This window comes from Bidens hawaiensis, unplaced genomic scaffold (genome assembly GCF_021521415.1).
Source record: "Bidens hawaiensis isolate Kalapana, Puna unplaced genomic scaffold, B.hawaiensis_p1.1 tig00042255_1, whole genome shotgun sequence".
In the NCBI taxonomy this organism is placed as follows: domain Eukaryota; kingdom Viridiplantae; phylum Streptophyta; class Magnoliopsida; order Asterales; family Asteraceae; genus Bidens; species Bidens hawaiensis.
In genome coordinates this window covers 151,624-159,257 of record NW_027497472.1, presented here as the reverse complement: position 1 = coordinate 159,257, position 7,634 = coordinate 151,624, and the positions used below count along the sequence as shown (strand labels likewise).

At 32.3% G+C, this 7,634-nt stretch overlaps 1 pseudogene across 1 annotated transcript; it reads left to right on the top strand.

Moving 5' to 3' along the window:
- Positions 1-4,928: 4,928 nt before the first annotated feature.
- LOC143593477 (putative WRKY transcription factor 29) lies at positions 4,929-7,302 on the top strand (annotated as a pseudogene). The gene is made up of 3 exons (XR_013146108.1): positions 4,929-5,388; positions 6,091-6,204; positions 6,573-7,302. The product of XR_013146108.1 is annotated as a putative WRKY transcription factor 29 (transcript).
- Positions 7,303-7,634: the final 332 nt, after the last annotated feature.

Sequence of the window (7,634 nt, the reverse complement as noted above, 5' to 3'; positions counted from 1 at the left end):
AATACACGATTGATGTCGTTAGCTTCTTTGTCATCAGTCATAATTTATTTTCATGACTTTTTGATCGTTGCATTCTATATGCAAACTATTAGATAATGATTTTGTTGAGGCTCAAAAACTAAATCCAGAGAACAATACAATGGTTGCTAAATGCTAATAGTTAAAACTTAAGCTGGACTTAAATTAATTGTTTCTTTAGTTTAAACTCGTTGGACCAATAATTGTTCAATGTGGGCTGAATTGATCTTTTGGGCTTCTCCATCGATTCAAGAAGTTTTCGCCTTGTAGCTTAGTTGGTTAAGGAGGCGTAACACCTGGAATAAAAACCTAGAGACCGTGGGTTCGAAACCGATCATAAGCGACAACTGTCTTGCCGCTGAGTGAGGTTGATTTACCTCTTACATGAGCTGAACTAATCTTTTGGCTAAATCCCCTAGTATATGAAAGAGTGAAAAAGTGTTTTCGTTGTTGTGGAAGAAGAAGCCTTCGTATCTTAATGCACGTATTTAATTTATTCGGAAGCTATTAGAGCGGGATCAACTTTTTGGGGAATATGAGTCGAAGCAATAACAAGAATATTTCTAGTTTCATAATCCCTGAAGAGAAGGTTCACTAATAGGCCTAGGAGAAGTCATTTGACTTATTTACATCCAGATCATGAATGTTTGGAATCCATATTATGCTCCAGTATTTCTATACAACACTTGAATGGTTATGAATTATGACAATATATTTCGTATTTATTTATGTTCAGGTAATTGGTGCCTTGGTGGGCTAATATTTAAACTTAAGTTGGGCTCAATTTAATTGTTATGAGCTAACTAAACCCATTGGACCATTATATTAATGTGGGCTGAACTAGTCTTTTGGGCTTAAGTTTGTTTACTTTATTCGACACTTCAAATGATTACGACCAAGACTAGAGGTGAAAAAAAAAACCCAAATTCGAAACCGGATCCGAAATAAAAACATGGAACCGGTTTTTAATACCCGAACCCGTACCCGACCCTACCCACAGGGTATGCATTTCAGTACTAAAACCTGAACCCGAACCGGGCCCGATTTGTACCCAGTAAGTACCCGAAAATCCGAACTGGTTCCATACCCGAAACTGGGTTTTTCCAATACCCGGAACCAGGTATTTCAAATAACCAATGTATACCCGAAAAATAACTTAAAAATACCCGAAACATACCCTTAAAAAGTGAAACCTTTTAAAAAATTCAATCTATACCCGAAAAATAGCCGAAAAAAAACTCGAAAAAACCAACAAATAGGGTTTTTCCAAAATCCGAAAATAGGGTATTCAAATACCCGGTTTTAGAATACATGGTTCCATACCCTATCAAAACCCGATGCATAGGGTATGGTTTTTAAAGGCAATACCCGGACCCGACCCGGTTTTTACTAATACCCCGATTTTCCAATACCCGGTCATACCCGAACCCCGGCTATTTAAAAACCCGATTTGTGCACCTCTAACCAGGACTACGGTTCACACTTTATTTAAGAATCAAATACGCGTAATATTAACCACATGATCCTTGTATATACGATATCATATATATCCTATCAATTTAGGTTATTACTAATAAGTATAAAAGACAAGTTTGGTGTCGCAAAGTCTTCATTGGGCATTTTGCAACACATTATTGGTTTGTGGCAATTTCTTGTATCGGCATCGTAATGAACGTAACGAAAATAGTCCGAATACCAGTTTTATTTTTTAGTCCAGTACCTTACGCCTTGTTCTTGAGTTTTTTAACCAATGAAAGAAAAGGAAATGAGATGGAAGGATAAGAAGGGAAGGGAAGGGAAGTAAATTTTTTTTAACAGATGTGTTCTTGAGTTGGAAGGAAATTGGAGGAAATAAATGATAACTTATTGGAAATAAACTTACCCTTAGTAATCATCCATTTTTTGGAGGATAATTTATTGGGAAAAAACATCAATTTAATCCCTCCTAACTCCTTCTACTCCTTTCCTTTCTATCCTAAAAAAACTCAAGAACACTCATTTTTTAACTATCCTTAGTTTTCCTTTCCTTTCTTACTTTAAAAAAGTCAAGAACAGGCGTTAGTGATCATGATGAAAACCAACCGAATTCGTGTCGATTTACCACCTCACGTCCGGAACCTACAATGCTTGGGTTTTGTCACCACCTGGGTTTTACAACCTGCCCCGGTGCAACGCGCCGGGTATTACTACTATTATAATAGATATTAAATCTGCAATCTTGAAAACCATATTTTTATGTATGTTAACCCATAAGTTTCAATAGGTTAACACAATTAACTGTGCAACTTTTTAAAATGTAAGCTTCAAATTCTATTAATTATAACCTAACAAGTTTTCCTTTTACATATGGGACTCACAACTTTCACTAGGTTACATAATTACCCCATAACTTTTCAATATAGTAATGATCATGTTCCATTAAGTTACACAAACAAGCATACAAATTTTTAATATAGTACCGAATCCATACCATTTGAAGTATGTCGTATCGCAGCATGTTGGGATTCTTTCACTCTACATACACAAGTCTCTCACCGCAATGCACAATGACAAGAAACTAGTATATGTTTTAAATGACTTAAATAAATAATGGTTATCGTAATAAAATAAAATAAAAGCTAATATCTCATAAATCATCATCAAAACCCATGCTAGAAAATCAGACATGGAGCAAGTGGTACATAAAATCCATAGCCCCACAAATCACGCCAAATATATCACAACTTATATTTTTCCGTTTATCTTTGAAAATTTTGATTCCATTATTCACCACCGTCTTCTTGACTTGGTCTAATATTATTTTTCCTCATAAATATTATTTTTTTAAACATTATTTACCAAAAATGACTATTTTAAAAATATTTATCAAAGTGAGTTTTAAAATAAACTTTTCTTCTTCTCACTCTTAATCCTATTAAATAAAATAAAGGTTAAAACTTTAATTAAACTAAAAAATGTGAAATAAATAATTTAAACATTTATTTATTATTATAATAAATGGACCCCAATAAATGATATTTATGCCATCATTGATACAACAATACGTATGTACTACGTTTCTAATGATTTTTGACGTAGTTCATATTTCTTGGTATAGTAAACTAATGTTCTTTTTTGGTAGTTTTGAGAAAATTAGGATGTGTTCTCTACTTTACAATGTATACAACTTCAACATTTCTTGACGTTTGTTTTTCATAAATGGTTCATGCTATTATAAATGGTTCTAATATCAAAGTCTGCTAAGATAAAACGGGTGTCAATTTCGCAATTTCGCTATTCACCAGCCGCGAAAGGGTAAATAAGTATATTAATTTAAAATATGTTATATATCATAAAATCGGACATTTTATTACTTTTAGTTTGGATTAAAAAGGTTTAACACAATATAAAGAAATTAAGAAGGTTGTTTTTAGAATATCTATTTTTTAACCTAACATGCCAACATCAAGAAAAGATAATATATTTACTTTCTAAAAGTCAAAATATGAATTTGTAATGTTTGATGAGACGAAACCTATAGATATATGCCTTCAAATGAGCTGAAGTTACACTTGTGATAGAAAACGAGGTTTTAGATTAAGTCAGTGGATTTTTTTTAACTATGGTGAGTTTCATTCAAAAGACGGAATATAAATGATGGTGTGGATCAGTGACTCGTCAATGATCCAAATGACCGTTTAAAAAGAAATCTACTGTGTGAGTATTAAAGATTTTACTTAGCATTTAAAGAACACCTGATTTAAACAATAAATATCATGGCAATGTCATAACACAAATATAATAAACGCAATTATGGTCTTTAGAATTAAGTGTCGCAATTTTAAAAATAATATCTAAATTTTGCACGGCAAAGGTTATGAATTCCCAAAAAAATTTTCCACAAAGTAAATTAATATCTATTAATATTATGAACCCAAACCGTTATCTATTAATCGATAATAACTATACCGACAATTTGATCAATACAACTCGAAAGCTTCACTTTCACTACCAAAACCAATTCCACATGCAAAATTATCAAAGATTTCACTTGGTTTTGCTCACGGTGATGATAATGGGTAAAACGAGAGTATAAATCAATGATAATTATGCTATAGGATTTGCCCTTATCAATTAAAGTGAATTTTGAGACTGTTATTGATCAAATTGTCAGTATGAATTTACTATCGATAAATGAATCATAGTTTGGATTATTAAATTCCAATTTGCCTACATATAATAACAAAAATCTATTACACATTTTCTTATTGTATGATAAATACATAATACTGTAAAACATTTTTTATCAAATGCCCAAAGACCCGATGACTCGATATACTTGCTTGTTCTTTGTCTGAGAGTGATCGAGTTTATGCCTAGTTAAAAATAGTTAAGTATCATAGTTGTTGATTAATAATAGAACTTGCTATAGTAGTGGAATTCCTCTTATAAAGATCATGGAAGATTAACATGTTCAATTAGGACATGTTTAACGTACCAAATACATGTGTGTGTGTTTTCAAGTAATAAGTTATTATGTGTTTTGAACATGTATTATATCCATTTTTAACATGTATAACAAGTTAGAAGAGTTAAATATGAAATCAACAATGAACTTGAAATTAAAAAAAAGAGAGTTAACATATATTGTATTATTTGCCCAATTCCCATCCGTACAAAAAATATTACTGTTATAATAATAATAATACTAATAATAATAATAATAATATGTTTGACATGATAATAGAAACAAAAAATCATGGAGTCAAGAAGCTTAGCGAGTAAAAGCCGCATGCCGTGTTACAATTTTGTCCAACCTTACCCTACTCTACCCCCCCCCCCCCTCTTTGACTTGCCACCAAAGTCAACATCCCACTTGTAAACCTTACACACACCTTCTAAGATATTTCTGTAACACATAATTTAATCACTTATAAAAACCTCAACATCTTCTATTTATATATCATCTTTTATCTTCTACTCTTTGAACATTTCAAGAAATATTAATATTAATGGCTGACTGGGGTTTACAAGCAGTCATCAGACCTAATGAATATGATCATGATATCGATGACGGTCATAGTTTTCGACATCTTGATCACGACGACTTATTCGCAGGATCCATTGATATCAAGAAAGAATATTATGATCAGTCTCTTCTCTTTAGTTTCCCTCATCTAGTTGATCAACAACATCATCATGATGTTAATGAAACAGTTGTTACAAATGAATTAAACCAACTTTACAAGCCTTTTATCAGGTTCCTGATATTCAGACCGATATTTATCATCGTTTTGATCAAAAGATTCATCAAGATAATGGACAAGAAGTCAAGAATTTTTGTGGGTCTGCTACAAAAACCTCACAAGCTACACCAAAGCTCAAAAAAAGGTGTGCTTTTAGTGTTTCTTTTTGTTTTCTTGAAATGCTTACAAGTTACAAACCCTAAAATAGTAAAATATGATGATGAAGGTTTTATTAATATATATATACCTTTAGTGACTAGTAATTCAGTGAACTTAAGCATATGATTTTCTCCTAAGAAATCGAGGTTTCAGATCGATTCGAATCTTAATTTCACTAGTTTCCTACTATCTTAAACATAAGCTTGCTTAGCACAAAATACGATTTACTTCATCCTGTTGGTTAGCATGTTATTGACGGTGTTGTAAGTCATCCGATCTTAGATTTAAATCTTACTTTCAATAGTGGTTTCCTACCGGCTTTAACTAACTTGCCCAACACAAACTACGATTTACCTCGTCATGTTGGTTAGCAGGTTATTGACGGTGTTGTGGGTTAATTTTCCGGTCTCAGATTTGAATCTCACTCTCCTTAGTTTCCTACTATCTTAAACGTAACTTGCTCAATTCAAACTACGATTTACCTCATCCTGTTGGTTAGCAGGTTATTGACAGTGTTGTGAGTTTTCCGATAATTGTACTTCTCAAAATGATGAATCAAATTAGGTTATATATCTTAAGATCGAAGATATCAAATCTCTTGGAACCGTTTTCTTAATCGGATCTTTTATCAATCTTTTGATGCTTAGTGTATTATCATGTTAGTGACACTTTTTTTTGGCATGTGCAGGAAGAATCAACAAAAGAGGGTGGTTGTTCAAGTAACAGCCGATGGTTTGTCTTCAGATCCATGGGCTTGGCGAAAATATGGTCAGAAACCAATTAAAGGCTCAATCTATCCAAGGTATACATACATCTCCTTTTGTTTCTAACAACAAAAAGGTCACTAAAAGTGTAACATAAGTTGGTGTAAACAAACAAACGCGACCAGTAAAATCTCCTTCAGAAATAGAGTCATCGGAACGTGAAATGAGAACAAACATTTTTTGTTATCTGTGAAGATAGAGAGGATGCACCTAGTGAGACTGCTGACTCCAAAATTTTTTTACACGGAACAAAATACAAAATAACATACAATATATATAATTATACATTATATAGTTATAAATACCATCATACAAGTAAACTGTCCATAACTAAAGATAATGATAAAACTGCTAGTAACATATTTTGGTGTCACATTTCTAATCATTTGATGTTTAAATTCTACAGAAGCTATTATAGATGTAGTACTTCAAAAGGTTGTATGGCAAGGAGACAAGTTGAGCAAAGTTGCACTGATTCAAGCATCTACGTTTTAACCTACACTGCTGAACATAACCACCCGAAACCAACTCGTCGAAACTCCTTAGCCGGAATCAATCGTGGCCGACTCAAGGCTACTCCAAAGAGTCCCACCACTAGTGAAGGTTGTAAAACTGTTACTATATTATCAAAAGACTCCCCCTTTCATTCTCCAACACCTCTTTCGGTTTCATCTAATGAAGATGAAGGCCTCCAACAATCAAATATCAAACACGAGACAACATTCATCGATAACTTTGATCACAGTATGATGCCAGGATCAATCAATGCTGACGACGATTATATGGTTTTTAGCGACAATTTCTTCGAGGGGTTGGAGGATTTTGGAGGGTATAAAATGGAGTCATCATCTTATGTGCTTTGTTAGCATATGTTGATGATGTTTTATTTTTATTTTGTAAATTTTCTAAGAGGAATTGTGTTTTAGAAAAAGATTTTTTATAAGGTTTTTATGTTTACTTGTATACCTTAAATCATAAAACAAATTAAGTGTTTCTTAATGAAATTAGACAGAAAATTCAACAAATGTAATAAAGAGTTAGGTTGATAGCTAGTGAGATGGATAATTATAATTTATAATGCCAAAGAGGTTGCTAATTTATTAAGCCAAGACTATTTAACTTTGTAATCTTTGATGATACAAATATACATTTGTACTAAAATAAATAAAATAATTTTAGCTAAACTATAACTCAGTATATAAGCAAGTGTACATAGGAGACTCGGAGGGTGTACGAGCAGCACCATCGGTCGGAGCACAAACTTTTTTTATACATATCACATATACATGTTTTTTGGTGTTAAAAATAAGGTTATTTGCAATAGTTTATGAGATAATTACATGCTTAAAATGAATTTTGCTTATTATAAATCAGTCGATAATTTATCCATGTACGCTAGTGAATAAAAAATTTTCGTTAACACTTACGGGCCTATTTATTTTGTCACGGCCGAGGTATTTAAATTCTC